Source organism: Herpailurus yagouaroundi, unplaced genomic scaffold (genome assembly GCF_014898765.1).
Source record: "Herpailurus yagouaroundi ecotype Mexico unplaced genomic scaffold, PumYag 163, whole genome shotgun sequence".
Taxonomy (NCBI): Eukaryota; Metazoa; Chordata; class Mammalia; order Carnivora; family Felidae; genus Herpailurus; species Herpailurus yagouaroundi.
In genome coordinates, this window is record NW_024412404.1 from 49,016,204 (window position 1) to 49,040,410 (window position 24,207).

The 24,207-nt window shown below is 40.1% G+C and overlaps 1 long non-coding RNA gene across 3 annotated transcripts in view; it reads left to right on the forward strand.

The window, feature by feature from the left end:
* The first annotated feature begins 4,354 nt into the window (after positions 1 to 4,354).
* The window catches only part of LOC121037227 (uncharacterized), a 59,661-nt gene continuing 39,808 nt past the window's right edge, over positions 4,355 to 24,207 (forward strand). For all 3 annotated transcript variants that reach the window (XR_005793663.1, XR_005793660.1, XR_005793662.1), the window contains exon 1: positions 4,355 to 4,531. This is a non-coding gene — a long non-coding RNA (uncharacterized LOC121037227). The remainder of the gene's footprint in view (positions 4,532 to 24,207) is intronic.

Genomic DNA, 24,207 nt, shown 5'->3' on the forward strand with positions numbered 1-24,207 from the left:
AAATTTGGTTTTCTGTTTGCTATCTGCCTTCTTAAGACATGAGCTCCTCAAGAAAAGGGACTGTCAACATATGTCTTTGTGTCCTTAGTTCCTAGACAATATTGGGAAACCACAAGAGTTGCATAGATGTTTGTTGAATGAATTAAAGCCTGCATCATGTCTACAGTGGGGCAGAGAAATGCAATCCATTTGTTTTTGGCTTAAGGGGCCAACTCTTTGAGTTGCTATAATCCAAAACTATTTCAACAGTAGACTGTCAAAGTCATGTTGTAGTGTTGTGTGTTACACTTGGAAAAAACGTTTCTCTTCCTCCCCACTTCCCCTGATTATTCTCTGCTTTGCAAGTGACTTTTTAGAAATTCAGCTGGAGGAAGGACTTGCCCTGAGTAAAATTCCTGAAAAACTTGCTGAAAAGCCGGAGAGCGGGAGACTGATCTAAGGCATGAGGCCCATGAACTGTGTATTGGGGAGTGGGAACAGCATTTAGCAGAAGAGTTGCCTTTATGAATAGATGAAGGAGGTAATTACCTTTCTCACCATTCCTAATAGTACCTAAGGGCCTTTTTCTTTTTAATTTAATTTATTTTCCCGGTTTTATTGAGATATAATTGACATACTGCATTATATTTGTTTCAGGTGTACTATAACTTTCAAATATGTAACACGGCATTGTTAACTGTAGTCACCATGCTGTAAATTATATCCCTGAATACATAAGAAATTATTTATCTTATAAGTGGACATCTCAAGGTCTTTTTCGAGCATAACAGCTTTGATTCCTTTAGGTGGCAAATATATGACGTGCTTTGTTTTGGCCTCTCCCCCTTAGCCTGTTTCCCATAGCAGCCATCAATAAATGATTACAAAACTCTTCTCCATTGAGCCATTCAGAGGCTCCAGAATCCTTCTCAAGACAGGGTTTCAGGCAAGTATTGCCAATGAATCTGCTCTGACACACGAAACGTGTGCCTAGACTCTGTGCTGGCCACTGTAAAGGACACAACAATGGGTTACTCACCCCTCATCTTTTGGACTTCTGGGGAATTTCCTCCCTCTCATCCAGTCTGGGTACAGGCTTTATATCTGAGTAGATATAAAAATCCCGTGACTTGGATATATGAAGTTTGGAACAGCGTTCTTGTTTCTTTCCTATTCTTATGTGAGCATCCACCTGCTGGAGGTTGAAAGAAGGCTCTACATATGAATCCTGACTCTGGTTCTTCTATTTCCGTCTCCTTCAGCGAGTTACTTTAACCTCAGCACTACTTTGCGAAGTAGGCATTATTGTGCTGAACATGTTTGGGAAAGAAGCAATTGAGAATAAACCTAGGCAAGTTCCTAACCCAGGGCCCCAAATGCTGGTGCTCCATCTATGTTAAGAGAAAGGCAGGTGGGAGGGGAACTAATGGAAGCAGACACTGTCCTTACATGTAGGCAAAAATAAAGCAAATAAAAAGTCAAAACCAAGCTCTATCAATCTACACCAAATTAGACCAGACCCAAACAATGACAACAAAACCCTGGCAACCGAGTCCCTTTGCAGCCTTTGCATCTATTATTCAGTGAGACCGAAGAGGACTTTTCTTGTTATTATCCTCCTCTGCCCTCTGCCACTGAGTAGAAGACCTTCTGTTCTCTGTAGCTAATCATTAATCAGCAAGCACCTCCAAGTTTCTTCTCTCTAGTTCTCCGTCTCCCAATTATCCAAAGAAATAATTTGGCCAAGCGATGAAGGCAGGCATGTTTGCTAACAAAGGGATACTCCTGCCTCTGTGGAATAGAAATGAATATTCTGTGAAATATCATGTAAACAGTCACTGTGGCAATTTGTGACCTGGAGCTCCTCTGGTTCTCAGTGAATCTCTGCTGTTTAATTATGCTGAGGGTTTCCAGAATCAGCTTGTAGCAGTTTCCTTTGAAAACACCTGCAACCACGTTCTGGAGCCTAAGTGGAAGGTTGAGGGTAGTAACAGTTCAAAGAGCCAGGTGGAGTCTGAGATAATGAGCCAAGATTGGGTCCAGGACTCAGGGCTCAGTTTAAGTACCAAAAGATTAAATTTCCTTTAGCATCAAGAAGTATTTGTTGTATGAGAGAGAGCAGCTACCTCAGCCCCAGAAAATTATGCCCCAAAGCCGTGCTTTAGCATCTACCGAAGCCCGAGTTCCCTGAAAGGAGGAAGCAGGCCACTTGTAACGGGCTGAAAGAGTTTGTTCGGTGAGGGCGCAGCCAAGTCATCTCTAAATAGTCCGTTTGTCACTCTCCCTGATGTGGTTCTAAGGAATATCTTCTGGTTTACTAATTAATAGTGAAGGTAACAACCACTGGTGACCTTTATGGAACATGTTACACAATGCACGCCATGTGGCAAGAATTTATAAAGTGTTATTACCTTGAATGCTTAAAACCACTCCATAAGGGGGTAAAATTTTTAATCCATATGTTACAGATATTTGAGCCTGAACTAAGCCTCGGTTGGGTGGTAACTTTCCCAGGGTTTCCCACTGGGAAGGTACAGCGGTTGGGTTCAAATCCAAGTCCATCTGACCCAGGTCTGTATTCTGTTAGGTCACATTCTTTCCTTTCAGACACAAAGGGATTAATCCATCCACTGACTATGTGAAGTCACAGGAAGCAGTGTTACTGGGCACTGATTGGCTAAGTATCTCTCCTTTTTATGAGTGATTGGTGGGAAGCATTCCGATTTGCCATGTTGGTCTGGGAGAAAAGGTGCTGGGGCTTCAAATCATGTTTTGTGTCTTACTATTTGGTGGCATGACTTTGTGTCATTAGGGTATAGGGGTAATTATGATCTGTTTTGATGCTCAATGTGGCAATTTCATAACCCTAATCAGTTGGAAACAGCAAAGATTTGAGAAATGATTTTTTGCTCATTTTTCATAGTCAAGGAAAATGTGGCAGGTGCCTTGTGCGGAGTCCCACTCAATACAGGTAGAGTAAGAACCAGACTGAGTCTGGCCTATTTAGGTTGTTCCAATACTCTGTTTATGATGTCAGAGGTACTGCTCCACTGAAGGGGGCCGACAACTCATAATATTCTTACTCGATTGTGGCAGGCTTGGAAAGAAAATCATGTAGAATTGAAGAGAACAGAGCCGTGTAAGGAAAGCAGTGTGCTTGGTGACAGGAACTTGGAATGAGCTACTCATTCTTGTCTTCATTTCCTCTTTCATTTATTTATTGAACTAACAAATATTGACTGGAAAAAAATGATCCTGTGACCAAGTTTAATGCCAGTTGTGTCATTTATGTTGAGTCTCTCTTTCCTCATCTGATAAATGAGAGTTATAAAAATTCATCTAATAATTTAAACATGGAAAACCTTTTTTGTGGGAGACAGAGAGAGAGAGAGAGAGAGAGAGAGAGAGAGATTGAGAATGAGCAGGGGACGAGCAGAGAGAGGGAGACAGAGACTCCCAAGCAGGCTCTGCACCTAGTGCCCAGAACATGACCTGAGCTGAAATCAAGAGTAGGGATACTCAACTGACTGAGCCACCCAGGCCCCTAAACATGGAAGACCTTGGGTCTCATTAGTGATCATAGAAATGCAATTGTACACACCACTGAATAGCCATTTTCATTTTTACTTGTTAAAACACTGCAAACACATAAAAGATAATGTCTAATGCTAATGTGGATGCGATAAAAAAGGCAGTCTCAGATAATGGTATAAGTTTTTGGAAAGGAATATAGTGGGTTAGTAAGAGCTATTAATAGATTTCCTTTCTTGACACAGTGATTTTGTTTCTGAGAATCAATTGTAAGCATGTTCTAAGAATGAATATATGTACGGAAGATGTTTGGTGAAATTTTTAATATTGAGTGAAACATTGAAACAACCTAACTGCTAAATCAAATGGATAATAGTTAAATAAATTATGGTTGTCTACCCAGTGAAATGTTATGCAGCCAATAAAAAGCTGTCATGAAGTTTCTATAGTAACATGGAAAATATTTGGTATGATGTTAGTGGAAAAAAGGAAAATATTCAGGGGAGAATGGGTGATGGGCATTGAGGAGGGCGCTTGTTGGGATGAGCACTGGGTGTCATTGTATGTAAGCGAAGAATCACAGGAACCCACCCCCAAAACCAAGAGCACACTGTATATACTGTATGTTAGTTGACTTGACAATAAACCATATTAAAAAAAAGAAAACAGGGAAATATTCATAAAAATCATTTTTAAGTAATAAAGACAATCATATTATACAGGTAAGGAGAGAGCTTCATAGAAGAAAATCACCTAATGTTCCAACATGTTGTGTTAGGGTGGATTAATGCGTTGTTTATGTCCTATTTTCTGAAGTTTTTGAAATATGTTTATGTTACTGTTTTCCTTGGAGGCAGACTGGTGTAAAGAACCTGGCCGTGGTGTCAGACAGAGAAGATTTGAATCCTGTTGTGGTCACTTATAAGCAGTATGATTCCCTGGGTTTTCTTTTGCGTCAAATGCAAGTGATAATTGGATATGTTTCATAAGGCGATTGTGAAGGCTAGATAGGATAATGGAGGTAAGTGCTCATACAGTGCATTGGGTTTAATTTGTTAGTGAATGCTAGTTGTTATTTTATGAGAAATCTTAATATATTTCTAGACACCCACTTAAACAGAAAGAAAGGCAAATTGAATGATCTGTAAGGTTCTTTATTGCTCTAAGTTTTCATACTTCTCATTTGAAACACAAAGTTTAAGTAGGTTTTTCGTGACAGAAATATATTTGTAGATTAAGATGGGGCCTGAATGTTGTGCCAAAACTGTAGAGTTTTGAGAATATGATTTCCTTGGGGAATAAAATGGGATTATTTCTGTCTATTTATAATCTGAACTGGTCCTTTCTTGGCGATGTGAGGGAACATGCAAAGTTTTATATTTAAGAAATTTGGGAAACTGGTTGGTTAGGCATTGGTCAATACCATCACTTTTGTCTAATAGCTGCCTTTTGTTCTCTATAAAAATAAGGAGATGGGGTCATTTATGCACTTAGGAGCAATGGGAAAATTTGTTCGATGTTATATGTTTAGAGCAGTCCTAAATCTTGCGTTTCCTGAAGCTTTTGATGTGTGGAGGATTTGAATGGTCATTCTCTGGATTCAAGAAAATTTATAATATCTCTTATATATCCAGCAACAGATGTATAAAAGTTTCCGGGGAGGGAAATGGTTCTTTCAAAATGACTTTTGGATGATACATGTGTAAGCAAATAAGACAGATATCGATTAAATGTCCTTCCAACACAAAACAAATTGACCAGACGTGCAAAGGTTTTTGCCAAACCCCAGCATTTGATATCCCCCAAAGACGTTTGGTTGCTGATTTCCGGCTGAGGCTTGAAAGGTGGAAATTTTGCTTGGAAATGGTTTAGTAGAGCAAGAAGTAAGGCAGAAAGGCAAAGTGTCAGCGCTGAGGCACGAAGAAGCTTCCAATCCTTTTCTTTATATCTGTGTAGATAATATGCAAAGAAAAAAAAAAAAAGAAAGAAAACAAAAAGGTGAACTTGGAAAAATTCCAAGTCATATGTGCTGATTTCCCTCAATTCTGGGGAAACTACATGAATGCTTTAAGATCTAAATGCTTTAAGACCAAAGGCAGGGACCATTCAGATTGTTCAGAGGAACTTGAGAGGGAGCCCTGACCTCCTGTAAATGGAATGATTCCAACAATGAATTTCATGGGGTTTATATAATGAGCATCCATCTCTGTCTGTAACATTGTGTCATTTTTGTTTGATTGTAAGAACCATGGGTGTCCCCTATAAGAGATGCTTCAGTTCACCTGAGAGTGATACTTTTTTCAAACTCTTTTGCTTACTTGTATTAAGTTGAAGAATTCCTACACACTGGTGGCCGCTCCCTTGTATTACACTGCTGGGGTTCCTATGAGCTGTGCCAACTGTTTGAGCATCCTGTCCAAGCATTCATGGGCCTTAGTGACCAAACCCCAGGCTTGACCACAGAATGGTTGGAGAAAGGGAACTGCTTCTCAAAGGTGGTGGTGATGATTGGGCAGGCCACCATAAGATTGGTCTTGGCTGGAACTGAAATAGCACTTGATTTTGGAATGAGTATTTGTGAATCTTTGAAGCCTGGGTAATTTAGGGGGAACGTGTTGTAAGTGTGAGGCTCAATATCACCTGATTGGATAAATATTCATTATTACCTTTAAGTTATATTTATTTTTAGCCACATTGTTGAAGCCTCTGTTGGCCAGCAGCAGCCAGCTTGGTAACAGATGGCCTAAGAACTTCAGGAGTGACTCCTGAGATATCTGCTGTAATCTGTTTTAGCTTGACCAGTGGTGGCACTTTGAGGGTTGGGAATCCAAGTATACAAGGTATTTTTTTCTACTATTCTTGGACAAAGGCCATGTTAAAATTCTCTGGAGACAAAGCCAGCTCTTACACTGTCTCCAACAGAGTTGTCAGTTCATACAACCCAATAGCATTTGGAGAACATGGTAGTGTTAATCCTGATGGACTCTTCTTGAAGCATCTTGGGTCAGGTGTCCCTGGTATTGTGTTGCTCATGAGGTCCTTGATTCCTAGTTCTGGTGTTGGGTCAAACCTCCCTGATACCTATTAATTTGGAGGATATAAACATTTTGTTCTCACGAATTGGCTGCTGAGTAATTGCCAACTTGTATCTTTCCCAGTCTCTGGTAAACATATTCATTGGTTGACCCAATCTGAGCATGATTGAGAAATAGGTGGGTTTCCCCTCAATGATAGGAAAACTGTCCTCATACTAAACTAGTGTGCTGATCTTCGATGAAGTGGAGGGAGACGCCTTGCCTTGGTATGAATTAGTAGTGCTGGCCACCCAAACGACCATGCTGTGCTGAGTTCTTTCCAACTTCATCTTACCAGATCACATGGTTACAGTACAAGGTGAGCAGACACTGAAACAGAGGAGAGCACAGTGCATAGAGAAAACTCTTCTCTCATTCCAAAGACAACTTTCTTGGGCCAGGCTAATGCTTTTTTTTTTTTTTTTTTTTTTCATTATTTATCTTGGCAAAGCCTGAATAGTTCTGTGATGAGGGACCCAAAACCTAGAACAAGAATCAAGGAAACTTCCTCTTATCTCCACTGTTATTTTTCAGTGGGGCTTTAACGTCCGTGATAGGATGATATGCTTGTGCTGAGTTCTGATGCAGGAAGCAGACTGCACCAAGGATTTGCAGATAGATCAAAGAGGGGGAGATGAATGAATGTTGCCCAGGGAACAAATTTTCAAAAAGAAGACTCCTTAAGAATTTCTCCTTGTTGTCTTCATGTTAATGATGAAGAAGCTTCCCAGAGAAAGATGATTTAGAGCTTTTTTTTTTTTTTCTCAGTATAATAGAGCAGGGCATGATTTGGTGGTTGTGGGGTAGGTATATGTAGCCTAGCTACTTGCCAAACCTCTATGTCCGCTGTTCTTTTCTATTTCACCCTCCCCTCCCTTCACTGATCTGTTTTCCAGTTTGTAAATTGAATAGCAAACAATCCAAAAGGGCAGAGGGTTGTGAGAGGCACAAGCCCTCATATGACACCTAAATTACTGATCAGAAACGACATTTCAAGAACAGTGTAATCCTTTGTAAAGCTGGCTTCAAAGGTCAAAGCTAAAACACATTGTACACTAGCCACGTGACATCGGACCATCATATCTCACGATTGAGCACAATTCACATGCAATCTTCTCCAAATATTTGATGGCTAGAATGTCTGATTTTTATCATACTCACAAAATACAACATGGTGCTTAGGATGTCTAGGAACTAGAGAGGCTGACTTGGAGTCCTGGCTCCATCGCTTACCAGCAGTGTGATCTGGGCTGAGTTACCTCATTTTACTCTCTGTAAGACGAAGGCAATCTTTCTAACCTCATGTGCAATAGGCACTGTTGTGGGGAAGTTCTCTGATAGTGTGCTGAGCACTTAGTGTGCTAAACATAGAGTCAATGTTAATTTATGTTATACAATACAGAATAATTACTGAACATCTACTGTAAAGAAGACCTTGTGTCAGGCACAAAACTGACCTCTGAGGTGTCAAAGTCTGTCTTGAAAAAAAAAAGTAAGACTTTTGTTGTCACTGTTGACCTTCTCGGCTAGTAAAACAGAACACCAGATAAAAGTCCTTTAATATTTATAACAAATTCAAGCTACGTGTGTGAAGGAAGAGAGTTCTATGTGAGCAATTTCTCCAACATCTGTGGAAGTTTTGAGTTCCTTGACTATTCCTTGGATGCCCTTCTACATGACTAATTTTGGTATCAAAATTACTGTTTATTTTTGGTAGCATGAAGTTCCACACCTAACTTCCATCCAAAGGTACATCTGTCTCTCTCTTCTTTGTGTCCGTCTGTTCTTTTCTTAGTAATGCTTGCATTAAGATGATGCTTTTTGCCAAATTGGATTTGTAATAGATGATGCAGTGAGAGATGGGGCACAAAACAAAATTAGGCTCATTTTTGGTGCATTCAAGTGCTAGCTACTGCCCCAAATGGTAAATTACAAAAATGATCATGGTACCCTGAAGAGTTGATGGATTTCTTTCCTCAAATTGCTAGATAGTTACATGAGTGAGGGTGATTTTCCTAGTGTTAAAACTGTTTCCTGGGGGTAATTTTAGGCACCTTGGGTAGCTGCATTAACTACTTTTGGCCACTAGACAGCCATTGCTAAGTGGGCACTTAAGTGTTCACATGACTCTTAAGTGGTGCCCCAGTAAGAATAATTAGCAAAGGTCTTTATGGTGATGAAGGCCTGGCAAGCTCTACTGGAAGAAATGTTCTATATAATTCCCTTCAAAATGAAACTTTCCGAAAGATAAAACTCACAAGTAAGGAATGGCTTGATATTGCTGCTTATCTTTATAACCCCCTGCTAGAAAATCAGGCTTTATGGATTTCAGTGACATTTCATGAGCATTATCATTTTGGCTATTCACAGCAATAGTGTTAAATAGGGAAAGGGGTTAGGATGTTGCTTCACAAGAAGAAGGCTGCAGGACTTTATAGAAAAAGTGGCAAAATTAGAATCAAGAAGACCTGAGGTCTGGTGGGGTTTGGCATGTGGCCTTAAACAGTTCATTGTTTGTACAACAAGGAGATTAGATGGAGAGGATGGAGATTAGATTAGATCAAGAATGAATACTAGATTAGATCAAGGATGGGACATTCTTGGCTAGTATGCTACCTGCATTTCAACTCGCACCCTTAGACACTGCCAATCTGACAGGGCATACTTTTGGGCTGAGGTCTCAGGTCGTCTTCACCTTTTTCCACAGGTTGACCACAATATTGACCTTTCCTCTAGGCAAAGGAAATGGGCCCAAGGAGGGTTATGTGAGATGCTGAAGTGAGACACAAAATGAAGTTGTTAATGTTTAGGTAATTATGGTTGAATTTCCTACCTTTCCAACTCAATCCCAATATTGTATCAACAATATTCCATTGTACCAACAGAGGTAGAATGAGTAATGGTCAAGAGGGTGGATTCTGTGTTCAAATCCCAGCTTCACACTTTATTTGTTGGGTCACTTAACCTCTCTGTGCCTCTGTTCCAACTTCATTGGATGGTTGTGAGGTGTAGTGAAGGTAGAGCATATAAAAAATTTAACACAGTGACTACAATAGCTAAGTGCTTAGCAAATGCTAGCAAAATTAAGATACAGCCCTCGTTTGCTGGTGGAATAGTTAAGAGTTAATGAAGAAAACAGTAGTTCAGATCATTTCAATCCCTTTCAAAGAGTCCTGGCACTACAAGTAGCCTGGCCCTTGATAAAATTCAACACCTGTTCAGGATTAAGGAAAAAAGCTTGTAGCAAATTAGAAGTAGAAAGAAAGTTCATTCATCTGTTAAAAGATATGTACAAAATATCTATAGCCAACTCTACACTCAGTAGTGAAATATGAAAGTATCTCTCCTGGAGGTCAGGAACAAGAAAAAGGTGTCCACCATCACCATATCTCTTGACGTGGCACAGGAGGTTCCTGGCAATGATATGAAGCAGGAAAGATAGAGACACAGAGATTAGAAAGTTAGAAGAAATATTGCCATTACTTACCTATGATATGGTTGTGCACATTCCAAGAATTCAAAACGACATACACACTGCTGTCATTAACAAGTGGGTTTGTCAGGGCTGCTGGATTCAAGGTCAAGAACAAAAGTGAATATACATGTGTGTGTATATCTATCTATCTAGTCTCCAAATAATTAGAAAATGAGCTTTCATTAGTGGCTATTAACTGACAGGATCCTTGGAAATGCTTTTGTTTTATTTATTTTTAGAAAGCAAAATTTTGGTGTAGCCTTATTTGCATATTGCCCTCCCCCAAATCCTGCATCTTAGTCACATTCAAGGACAGAATCTGTAGATTTTCATCCCACCCTGAAACATAAAATGGTAAAAATTGGAAGCTACAAGGAGAATGACTTGTATTTTGGGAGCCTCTGTGTGGCCTTCGTCCTTGATGATCTCCCCCACTGTTCTCAAGTAGTTCTTTCTGCTTTTTCTCTCAGCTTGAGATGGAGACCAAGAGACAGAGCAGGAGAACTCCTTCCCTCTTACAGTTCTACAAATTCTGACCCTACTGTCTTACCTGTGAAAAAGGGCCCATACTTATACGCCTGGCCAAATAACTGGTCAAATAAGACCACTTGTGAGCTATCATTATGGACCTCATTTGGGAGACATCCTAAGAACACCTCCCAGTGAGGTGGAGCATTTTCATTTCATAGGCACAGACTTTACTTCTTCCGTAGAAAGACAAAGACCCAGACATGAAATCAGTTGATAAGACCCGGACCTCCTTCTCTCCTCACAGCTAGCCAGGCCCTATGGGCTTTGGATGGATGTTCCCTGATGTCCAACACCAGCATATCAGACATACATTTAAAATTACAGAGAAGCCACCTGACCCCTAGGGGAAGGCTAAACTTTTCTAAGACAGAGGGTTACTTACATTGGGGCTCCATTCCTAGGTAAGAAAATGCAGTGGAACCCAGGGAAGGCTGTGTTGCTGAATCCTGGAGCCCGCCAAAGAATGTTCTCCAGAGAAGCTTGACTCTAGACTACTTGTGCTTCACTGGGGAGCTCAGAGGAGCCCCCTGTTTCTGACAAGTTATTTCCAATCAGAGATATTCTTGGATTCCAGTCCTTCTTTACAAAGCATCACTAAGCTGAGCCTGAACAGAACATCCCATGGATAAGGCAATGAGAATGATTACAGAGAAGCAGCATTTTTGGATTTTTTTTTTGTTTTTATTTTTTCCTTTTTTTTTTTTTTAAGCAAGAGCCACACTGTGCTCACCGAAGGGTGGAGTATTTCCACAGAGACCTATTTGCCTGCTGTTTCATGTAATGAGAAGTGAAATTCCTGACATATTTTACCCCAGAACTTGTGCCATTTTTATTCATTTACCAGCTGGCCTCTTTTTTCATAACTCTAAGTCGATTTATTTTACCATGGGTGGAGTTCTACTGTAGTTGGCGCCTCCTATGGAACACCCCTGATTTGAGAATCTAGTTTTTTGGTTTAGAGATATACGTTGAGATTTCTGATGACATCATTCTGTCTATCCTTCTACCCTTGCAGTTCTACCATATCCTTGCAGTTACCAAATGAGAATTTATCCAACACGTAGTTGTTGCGAAAGTGCTATGCGCAAGGCATTGGTATAGTAGCTGAGGGTGCAGCAGCAAACCAAACACAAAACCAAAGCAAAATCATTTCCCTTCTGTTGTGGTTATTTGTGGAAGGAGGACTTTTGACTTTCAAGTCAAAATTTGGTTATTGAGACTGATAATGCCATATGTGTATCAAGAGGTTATGAAAATTTCATTATTCACATAAAGAGACTTTCTGGGAACAGCAGGAAAGCTCTCAAGTAGGTCCAAAAGTGGGTTCTCCTTTAGAGAACCAGGAAAGGAGACTGCCTGGGGTTTCTTATGGTGGTTTGGGGATGGGGATGAGATAAGGACCTCCATGCGTGGGCAGGGGCTTGGGTGATTTGAACCTCCTGTCAGGGCCAAAGTAGGGAGCACCCATCTTTCTTATCAGCTTTCCCAGGTATAGGGCATGTGGGGCAGAAGGGGAAGATAAAGCGGTGAGACTTAAAAGCTATCAGCAGTCAAACATCAAAAAATGGAGTAAGGATCTAGCTTATATTCTTAATTTTTTTTTTATTGTAGTACAACACACACAATAAGTGCACAAATATTAAGCATGTAGCTTGCAAGATTTTAAATACAAATAGACCTGTGTAGCCATAATCCAGAAGAGACATAGTATGTTAGCATTATCTATGTTAGCATGCAGATGATTCCCTCATGCCCCTTTCTAGTCCTACCTCTCTCCCAAGGAGTAACCACTATTCTGACTTCTGTCATCAATAATTAGTTTTTCCCATTCTTGCAATTTTTATAAATGAAATCATAGTATGTATAAATGCAATGATGTTTTGATCTTAAGTCAGGTGACCATATATATGTGGATCTGGTTCTGGACTTTCTATTCTGTTCTGTCCTTGCGCCAATATGACACTGTCCTAATTTCCATAGCTTTATGGAATACTTGGGAATGGAAGTCTTCCGACTTTGCTCTATTTCAAGATTGTTTTCTTGGGGCACCTGTGTGGCTCAGTCGGTTGGGTGTCCGACTTCAGCTCAGGTCATGATCTCGCGGTTCATCATGGTCTTGCAGTTTGTAGATTTGAGTCCTGCCTTGGGCTCTGTGCTAAGAGCTCAGAGCCTGGAGCCTGCTTGGGATTCTGTGTCTCCCTCTCTCTCTGCCCCTCCCTACTTGCACTCTGTCTCTCTCTCAAAATATACACGCACATATATATTCACTTTTGTTCTTGACCTTGAATCCAGCAGCCCTGACAAACCCACTTGTTAATGACAGCAGTGTGTATGTCGTTTTGAATTCTTGGAATGTGCACAACCATATCATAGGTAAGTAATGGCAATATTTCTTCTAACTTTCTAATCTCTGTGTCTCTATCTTTCCTGCTTCATATCATTGCCAGGAACCTCCTGTGCCACGTCAAGAGATATGGTGATGGTGGACACCTTTTTCTTGTTCCTGACCTCCAGGAGAGATACTTTCATATTTCACTACTGAGTGTAGAGTTGGCTATAGATATTTTGTACATATCTTTTAACAGATGAATGAACTTTCTTTCTACTTCTAATTTACTACAAGCTTTTTTTCCTTAATCCTGAACAGGTGTTGAGTTTTATCAAGGACCATTTCTTCCTCCATTGAGAAGGTCATATAGCTGTCTCTTTTATTACGTGAATGTGGTTGTTTATGTTGGTTGATTTTCAAGTATTAAAGTAACCTTGTGTTCCTGTGATGAGCCCACTTGATCATGATGTATTTGTAGGGGATCAGAAGATTGCATCCCCAAATGTGCCACACTGCAGAAGGATCATTTTGGGCTGAAGGCAGCTGAGAAAAAGCAAACACAGAGTGAGTCCCCTGTTCTCCCCTCTACCTGCCTGAAAAGTGGGGTATCAATTACCCTGGTTAAGGTTCCCCTCCTGACTCTACCTTTCCTGTGCCAGGAAGGGAAGAAAAGCTTATCACCTAAGATGAGTCGGCACTAAGAAAAGTCTACATAAGAAATCTTACTAAATAACTCTTCTCTACCATTAGTGTACCCCATAAGTTTACCCTCCGACAAGTTACCACCCCTAAAAAGTCCAGAAGCTTCTTTCCTTTGACTTGTTATCTCTATAAATTTATCTTTTCTTAGAATGATCTAAAAGCCTCCAAGGCTAGGGGGTTTTCTTTTCTTTCTCTAAAAGACTTCTACCCCATTTATTGACATATAAAACATTTAACAACATTTTTTAAAAGTTTGTATGCTTTTCTCTTGTTAATCTGGGTTTTTTGTTTTTGTTTTTGTTTTTGTTTTGTTTTTGGTTTTTTTGGTCAGAAAATTCCCCTCCTACATATTATAGTTTTGTGCATTGCTGGAGTCAATTTGTTTGCATTTTTGTTTAGAATTTCTATGCCTGTGTTTATAAGAGATATTTGCCCATAATGGTCCTTTCTCGTAGTGTCTTTTTCAGGTTATCAGGGCTTTTCTGGCCTCAGAAAACAAATTGCGAAGAGTTTCTCTATTAAAAAAATTTTGTATTTGATTGTTAGGATTTCTTTCTTAAATGTTTGGATTTACATTCTTTATTACCCCCAAACCCTGTGAGTTTCCATGTCGTAAGAGTTTCCTGGCTTTATCCTATCTACAGCTCATCACCCAGGGTTGCTTTCTCATTGCTGATAAGAGTCTTGAATATACTCGCTCTGGGACTGGTTGTCAAGTCCTGCTCCTGACCCTTAAAATGAGAATGTGTTTACATTTTGGTAAATACCATTATTAATGTTGAAAGAATGATCAGCGAACATTTTATTTTGCGTCTACTGTAACCTTATGATACAACTTGAAATAAAAATCTGGGAGACTATCTGGGAGACTAGGACATTCATTTATAAGTCTTCATTGTAGGAAAATGTCAATGTTATGAGCATTACAAAAGATCTCTAAGTCAATATATTAGGATAAAGTTCTATGGTGGAAGTGGAAAGGAAAAAAGATTTCAAGGAAATAAATCAATGGTATAAAATTTCTGCCTATTGGGGTGCCTGGGTGGTTCAGTCGGTTAAGCGTGTGACTTCGGCTCAGGTCATGATCTCGCGGTCTGTGAGTTCGAGCCCCGTGTCTGGCTCTGTGCTGACAGCTGGGAGCCTGGAGCCTGATTCGGATTCTGTGTCTCCTTCTCTGTCTGCCCCTCCCCCGCTTGCGCTCTGTCTTTATCAAAAATAAATAAGTGTAAAACATAAAAATAAAAATTTAATTTCTGCCTCTTATATAAAAAAGAGATTTTTCAGCTATTTTTTTTTTTTTTTAAATAGACAGTGACGAGGCCCAAATCTCTGTGGTATTAAGTCCCATCAAGTGGATTTTTAAAAGGGACCTAATGGTTTTATTGCAAGATGTCAATATTTGCAATGTGCTGGAAAATTCATTCTTTGTTGCTATTTAAGCATATATTGACAAATTTTAGAAGTCAACTTAAATGTATGAAGTTGTTGCTTACAGAGCCTCTAACAGGATTTTGAAAGAGTTCGAATAGGTGTCTAAACAAAATTAGGGTTCTGAGAAGGCAGAAGGGAGAAAAGGATGCTGAGTATGCTGCCAGCAGTGTCTACTGGGTCCCTCTCGGAAAGGCTCATCGTCCATGACTGTGGAAGCTCTCCGTAACTGCTCCTGCCCAGGGGGGGTTTGATTCTGTGTGGTCTCAATGTAGTTACCCAACTGCAAGGAGAATACAGTCTATGTAACAGCAAGAAGAATCTTTAAAGGAGAACACCCTGATCCAATGTACTTAAGAACTTCTAAGTCTGGGGCACCTGGGTGGCTCGGTTGGTTAAGTCTCTGACTCTTGATTTCAGCTCAGGTCATGATCTCATGGCTTGTGAGATCGAGCCCCGCATCGGGCTTTGGGCTGAAAGTGTGGAGCCTGCTTGGGATTCTCTCCCTGTCTCCTTGCTCCTCCCCCACCAAAAATGAGTAAAAAGAACTTCTGGTTTTGAGAGAAGGGGATCCTATAAAAATCTCAAAGTATAATATTACTGTTCAGTTAAAAATAAAACAAAAATACATGCATGTATTTAAGATTATGTGTGTGAATGCATGAACATATCTCAAAAGATAACATCTGACTATAGTTTTCTCTGAATGGTATTCTTTTTTTTTTATATCAAATTTATTGTCAAACTGGTTTCCATACAACCCAGTGCTCATCCCAACAGGTGCCCTCCTCAATACCCATCACCCACCCACCCCTCCCTCCCACCCCCCATCTACCCTCAGTTTGTTCTCAGTTTTTAAGAGTCACTTATGCTTTGGCTCTCTCCCTCTCTAACCCCCCCCCTCCTTTTTTTTCTTCTTCCCCTCCCCCATGGACTTCTGTTAAGTTTCTCAGGATCCACATAAAAGTGAAACCATATGGTATCTGTCTTTCTCTGTATGACTTATTTCACTTAACATAACACTCTCCAGTTCCATCCACGTTGCTACAAAAGGCCATATTTCATTCTTTCTCATTGCCACGTAGTACTCCATTGTGTATATGAACCACAATTTCTTTATCCATTCATCAGTTGATGGACATTTAGGCTCTTTCCATAATTTGGCTATTGTTGAAAGTGCTGCTATAAACATTGGGGTACAAGTGTCCCTATGCATCAGCACTCCTGTATCCCTTGGGTAAATTCCTAGCAGTGCTATTGCTCGGTCATAGGGTAGATCTATTTTTAATTTTCTGAGGAACCTCCACATTGTTTTCCAGAGTAGCTGCACCAGTTTGCATTCCCACCAACAGTGCAAGAGGGTTCCCGTTTCTCCACATCCTCTCCAGCATCTATACTCTCCTGATTTGTTCATTTTGGCCACTCTGACTGGCGTGAGGTGATATCTGAGTGTGGTTTTGATTTGTATTTCCCTGATGAGGAGCGACGTTGAGCATCTTCTCATGTGCCTGTTGGCCATCTGGATGTCTTCTTTAGAGAAGTGTCTATTCATGTTTTCTGCCGATTTCTTCACTGGATTATTTGTTTTTTGGGTGTGGAGTTTGGTGAGCTTTTTACAGATTTTGGATACTGGCCCTTTGTCCGATACGTCATTTGCAAATATCTTTTCCCATTCCGTCGGTTGCCTTTTAGTTTTGTTGATTGTTTCCTTTGCTGTGCAGAAGCTTTTTATCTTGATGAGGTCCCAATAGTTCATTTTTCCTTTTAATTCCCTTGCCTTTGGGGATGTGTCAAGTAAGAAATTGCTGCAGCTGAGGTCAGAAAGGTTTTTTCCTGCTTTCTCCTCTAGGGTTTTGATGGTTTCCTGTCTCACATTCAGGTCCTTTATCCATTTTGAGTTTGTTTTTGTGAATGGTGTAAGAAAGTGGTCTAGTTTCATCCTTCTGCATGTTGCTGTCCAGTTCTCCCAGCATGAATGGTATTCTTCAGTTAGCGTAATGTAAAGTTAGCTTTATTTTGGTGTATGGTTCATATAAATGTGTTCACATGTTAACACATGTGTGGATTCATCCAACCACCACTACAATTAAGATACAGAACAGTTCTATCACCCCCAAAACTTCCCTTCTGCTCCCCCTTTGTAGACATACCCTTCCCCAACACTAACCCCTGGAAACCACTCTCTTCTCTGTGCCTACAGTCTTGCTCTTTCCAAAATATCATTTAAGTAGAGTCGTGATATGTCATCTTTTGAGACTGGCTTCTTTCACTCAGTAAAATGCTTTGAATATTCATCCATATTGTTGTTTGCAAATTCTTTCATACCTAAGCAATAATCATTTTATGAATATACCAGAATTATTTTATCTATTGACCAATATTGAAGGACATTGGAGTTGTTTCTAGTTTGGCAATTATGAATACAACTGCTGGAAACATTTTTGCAGAGTTCTGTGTAAACATAAGTTTTCATTTTTCTAGGGAGAAAGATAGGAGTGCAGTTTCTAGTTCATATGATAAGTGTATATTTTATTTTATAAGAAACTGCCAAGGGGGTTATAAGAGTGGCTGTACAATATTTGGTGGAACATTTCAGTTGCTCCCATCTTCTCCATAACTTGGTATTGTCAATCAAGTGTTTTGAAACCCTTCTCATAGGTGAGAAGTAGTGTCCTGTGGTTTTAATTTGCATTTTCTCAATGGCCAATCATGTTGAACATCTTTTTGTGTGCTTATTTGACATCAGTATGTTTTCTTTGGTGATTTGTCTATTCAAATCTCATGGAAGACCAATTTGCATAGAGCACAGTTTGGGAGCCATTTTCTTTCTTTTTTTTTTTATTTTTTTAAATGTTTTTTGGGGCGCCTGGGTGGCGCAGTCGGTTAAGCGTCCGACTTCAGCCAGGTCACAATCTCGCGGTCCGTGAGTTCGAGCCCCGCGTCAGGCTCTGGGCTGATGGCTCAGAGCCTGGAGCCTGTTTCCGATTCTGTGTCTCCCTCTCTCTCTGCCCCTCCCCCGTTCATGCTCTGTCCCTCTCTGTCCCAAAAATAAATAAACGTTGAAAAAAAAAATTTAAAAAAATGTTTTTTATTTTATTTTGAGAGACAGAGTGTGAGTGGGGAAGGGGCAAACACAGAGAGAGAGAGGGAGACACAGAATCCGAAGCAGGCATCAGGCTCCAAGCTATCAGCACAGAGCCCTACACAGGGCTTGAACTCATAGACTGTGAGATTGTGACCTGAGCCGAAGCTGGATGCCCAACTGACTGAGCCATCGAAGTGCCCTGAGCCATTTTCTAATTCAGAGAAGAAGAAATTAGGTGCCACAGAGCAGGGCAAGACATCAGATTTGTCATGGAGATCCCATTACATTGGTCATAAATAAGCTAGAATTTCCTCCAGATCTTCTTTTATGAATTCTTTTTATGAATTTGGCATTTAAAGAGAAGAGTGGAAATAGGGAAAAAATCTAAATAACAAATCAGGTTATAAATACTGACATCTATATAATTATAAGGGCAAACTCTAATAATGGCATTATTTCTTAAAAAAATTTTTAACATTTATTTATTTTTGAGACAGAGAGAGATAGAGTGTGAGCAGGGGAGGGGCAGAGAGAGAGGGAGACACAGAATCTGAAGCAGGCTCCAGGCTCTGAGCTGTCAGCACAGAGCCCTGAGATGGGGCTTGAACCCACAAATTGCAAGATCATAAGTTGAAGTCGGATGCTCAACCAACTGAGCCACCCAGGCACCCCTGCCCTATTTCATTTTATCTTCATATTACTAGTGAAAAATATGGAAGCATAAAGAGTCAATAGCTGGTCCAGAGAAGTCTTATCTTCTTTAGATATAAATAATAAAAAAGAAACTAACCCATGATCTATATGAGATACTACAAGAAAAAAATAAAAGGGAAAAGTTAGGAAAAACTATGGTAAAATCAGAAAAATACTACCATAGAACTGGTAAAAATTGTGGCCAAAACTTTAACTATGATTTTTAAAAGAGAAAAAAACATGTGTTGTCAAAACTCAAGAAAGAAGTATGCATGTGTATGTGAGGGAGAGAAGCCATAACTCATCACAGAAATGAAAAATAAATTAGAAAACTCACAAGAGAGAATAGATTGTGCTGAAAACAGGATAAATAACATAAGGAGTCAAAATACAGAAAGTAAACAACATTAAGTTGAAATAGAGAGAGGATGAAAGCAAGTTAGAGAGAGAATGATAGATGGGACAGGCAAATTAAATCCAACATATGTACAATTGTTGTTTCCCTAAGGAATAAAAAGGAAATAATTGTCAGAACAAATATTTAAAGATGCAATTCAAGAAACTTCCCTGAAATAAAACTTGAATTTACATAATGATAAAACAAACCCTGAAGAAACACAACTTTGGCAAAATTATAGAAGCAAGAAGAAAACATGACTAAGAGGAAGTGACAGAAATACTATGGGTGTATGAGTGCCTGTGTGTGTTTCTGCTGTTGGTTGGAAGGGAGATGTCTGTACTGTGGGGCAGACAACAGCTAGAGGCAGCACAGAAGGCAAATTGGAAAAAAAAAGTTTTTGAGTTCTATGCTTGCTTTTTCCTCTCCCCAGGATTATTTTGAGGCAGCCATGGTCTGCCCCTATTTTAGTCACCTGTTGACATTAACAGTCACTATCATCAACAGTGGGATAATAGCAAGGCAACATAAAAGGGTTTCTGGGGTGAAAAGATGGACAAAACCTGTGGGCTGGCTGTCTTCCATTGAGCAATCTATCCACCTCCTCCTCCTCTTGCCACCCTGGGCCGGTGGGCTGACATCTAGGGGTAAACCTTTTCTCAACTCTGTTTGTCTTTACCGAATTAAAAAAAAAAATGAATCTATGATCAGAGGAGCCGCTTGATGGAAAGGTGGCAAATAGGAGGAGCCTGCAATGATTCTGCAGTGCTTGGAGCTATCTTTCTCTTTTCTCTCTTTCACTTCATAGACTAGAGCTTGAACTTCAGCCCTTCCCTTCTACACATTACTGGAAAGACTAGTTGTCCTAGGAGACATGAGCTCTCAGGTTAGAATAGCTAAATAACCATGGAGTATAATCACTATAAAACAAAGACAACAAATGGAATGGCATACACCAAAAACAGAATCATCAGAATGGATGGTGCTTTGCAGCCTCTTTCTAGAGCAAGTGCTCCATGGGTTCTGATGAGTATCTGCTGCACCTTACCCACAACAATGGACTGCCTGGACATCTGGGTGCAGCCAACCCTGGATATACTACCTCTGTCTCCTATACCCCACCTGATACCCCTAACACGTTGTCTCAGATACACTACCTTTCTCGTGACTCTGCCCAGACTGACAGAAGATGTGCTCCTTGGATGAGCATCAGTGTCAGTACCTGTTGCCAGGGAAAGCGGATTCTAGTTACTTAACCAACTTGTCAGGAAGTCTAGAGCACGACTGTTCTTCTACTTCTTCCTGTGGTACTGCCTAGTTTTATTGCCACCCCCACCCCTGCCACCATACCCCAGTCTGGAGATACACAGTCTTGTCTGCCAAGAACGTGAGCTTCTTTTAAATTGGGTCAATGCTACCTGAGGTAAGGGCTGTGTCACTCTAGATAAATCTGAAGCCATATGGAGACATGGATTTCTTTTGCCGAGAACAACAGCTTATCTTCAATACATACCAGAACTGAGCATCTTCCTATATACTATTGTGATGGTAGATCAGCAAACCCAAGCCAAAGATGTGGATTTCTCCTCTACCCCAACTTTCCTTCTATTTTATGTGGTAGCCTTTGATGCGGAGGCTAGTCTGGCAGGTGAGCAGAGTATGGGGACATATGGTCACCAAAAGAGTGCTGAACCCATGACAAACTGTTTGGGGATTGGTATAATTGGGTGAGGGGACCAGGGATTGGTATCTAGGGAGAGCCACATCCAGACATCCAGGAAGGCCGGTGGCATCAGCAGGGGTAAAATGTAGACATTCTCTGAGGGCTTTTTGTGAAACTTGTCTTGCTAGTCCCTGACGCCTCCTTAGCTGTAGGTCTTAGAAATCAGAATTCACTCTTGGAGGGGCTTGTTTCTTTCTGCAGAATTAAACACAGTTCATTTGATGAAATGATGTTTCATGAATCTTTTCATCAGGTCTTTTACATGTAGTGTGGGTCACGTGATGGAGAAAAGACATTTAAGGGAGTCATGGAAGAGATCAGCTGGTAAGTATGGTGATGAATTACAGGGATGAGTGCTAGGCATTCTTTCAAGCTTGTCATGAATTAATTCTTGGAGCCTGTGTGAGATTGGTGACATTTCCAGACAGCATAATTTGAAGATGATTGGAGATCTCATATCCTTTGAAGGTAGGCTCTTCTCTTAAAATGTTAAAAAAATAAAACAGAAGAACTTGCCTGATGAGAGCCTCAGAACAGTCTGGCTGCTGACACGTCTGTCCATCTAGCATCACTCAGGATGAGCAATGTGTCTATTTGAATTGGTTTTGAGACACAGACAGTGAGATGGCCAAATTGTCAGCTGGCAAATTGGATAAGCTTGTGATTCTGCCTCTTGGGAAGGATGACATACATTTCAGTATGTCTAAGCCTTGTTTTTTAAAATTCTTGGTGAATTTAAAATATCAAGCTGGCAGGGTGGCTCAGATTGCTTAAACAGAAAAGATTCATTGAGCTTACCTCCCTACCTGCCAATACCTAAGCTTCTAGAACCTTGTGCTGTCGCCCCACAGCCAGGCAGAGCTCTTGGCTGCTCAGTTGTCATGAGAAATCATGACACATGCCATCCATGCTGTTCCAGACCGTGGGCTTCTCTCTTCTCTAAAGGTCTTCACCTCTTCTCTGAGAGGTGGCTAGGTGGCAAGGGAAGTTGCAGTTTTTGGAGTTCCTGGGGCTAGGGAGAAGAGAACAACTGACTTACCCTCTCCTACTCAGAGTGACATTCTCAACGCCACAGGCCAGAATCAAATCTCAGCATTCATTTGTCCAGTTGAGCAGTTTCATGATGATAACCTTCTGTCACTCTTTGAAGGCTTTTAACCAATTTAATGAGAGGATGGAATTTTTTTAAAAATAAACTTTCAGTTTGGAACAATTTCAGACTTATAGAAAAATCGTAAAGAAAGTTCCTCTAAATATCCATCACCCAATATTTCCTAATGTAATCTCTTTAAAAGCCATGGTTCAATCTTAAAACTAAGAGATAATAATTGGTACACAACTGTTAACTGAAGTCCAAATTTTGTGTGGATTCCACCTTTTTTTCTACCAATGTCCTTTTTCTATTTCAGGACCCCATCCAGGGTACTACACTGCATTTATATTGTATGTCTCCCTAGTTTCCTCTGGTCCTTCTCAGTTTTTCAGTCCTTCTTGTTTTTAAAACCTTGACACTTATGAGGAGTGACTGGTTAGATAATTGGTAGGATGTCCCTCCATTTGGTTTTCTCTGATGTTTTCCTCATGCAGATACTGGGAATATGAAATTTTGGGGAAAAACCCCACAAAAGTGAAGTGTTCTTCTTATCTCTTTATATCAGGGGTTATACGCTAACAACATGACTTATCACTGATGATGGCAATTTTGATTACTTAGTTAAGATAGTGTTTTTCCAGGACTCTCCATTGAAAGTTACTATGTTTTGTTTTCCATTTTCTGTTCTTTGGAAGTCAGTCACTAAGTTCAGGTAGGGAATTAAACTTCACTCTCTGGATAGGGGAATATCTATATATGTTATTTAGAATTCTAGAAAGAAGATATAGCTCTCTTATTTATTTGGTTATTTATATTATTTATATTAACATGGATGCATGTATATTTTATACTTTGAGTTATTATTCAATACTATGTATTTATTTTGTTGCTTAAATTATTTCAGCTTTAGCCATCGGAGGCTCTTCCAGGTTGGTTCCTATGTCCCTTTGATAAGACCCCATCCTTTTTGTTCTTTTGAATCCTTTCTTGCTTTCTGGCACTATAAAATGCCCCAGGGTCCTGTTGTATTTTCTTTATCCCAATCTCAGAATAAAGCATGTCTCCAAGGAGCCCTGGTTCCTTTTAGTGGATGGTGGTATTAGAAACCAAGATCTAGGCACAGATGTGCTTCTTGCCATCAGACTGTCACTGCTCCTAGGCCCTCTCAAGGACAGAGCTAGGAAACTTATATATGCCTAGTAACCAGTGTATATACACATATCTATAATTGTTTCTGTGCATGTCTCTCTGTGTATATTAAGCTACATGGGAGTTCATACTGATGTCTGACTAATCAAGTGCCAGATGGTTCATGCTCTCCTTATTCCCTTTCTCTGATGCTGAAAGGCACATCTCAGAAGAGAAAAGATTTTGACATCTCTCATAGTTTAATTATTTGTATATAGAAGAATTTAGACCCTCTTGTATGTATCTGAGTGTTCACGAGGAAATCTTAAAAAAAATCATTGGTTTATCCCAAACTTCCGACTCCGTAAGAAAATGTTAATTTGTCTACAATATATATATATATTGGTGACTGGAGATACAAGCAAAGTCCAATGTGCCCTCTGAAACATCACAGAAAAGTTTATCATCTGGTCAGTGGGATATTTAGCATATTTTGTTGTTTTCAAATTCTCTGAAAAATTAGGAAATTCTTAAAGGATGTGTGAAAATCTCAGTCCAGCATGGTAGAAAGTAAGTGTAAATATTGGGTGAGTCTCTAATTTTTTAACAGCTTTATTGGTATACAATAAAGTGCACATATTTAAAGAATTTGACCAATTTTCACATGTGGATACATCCATGCAACTATCACCACAATCAAGGCAATGAAAATATCTTTTTTTTTTTTAATTTTTTTTCAACGTTTTTTATTTATTTTTGGGACAGAGAGAGACAGAGCATGAACGGGGGAGGGGCAGAGAGAGAGGGAGACACAGAATCAGAAACAGGCTCCAGGCTCTGAGCCATCAGCCCAGAGCCTGACGCGGGGCTCGAACTCACGGACCGCGAGATCGTGACCTGGCTGAAGTCGGACGCTTAGCCGACTGCGCCACCCAGGCGCCCCTTGGCAATGAAAATATCTTTTATCTCAAAAGCTTCCCCCTGGCCCTGGGTAAATTTTAACAAGTTGGTGAATTTGCAAATACATAATCTGAAAAAT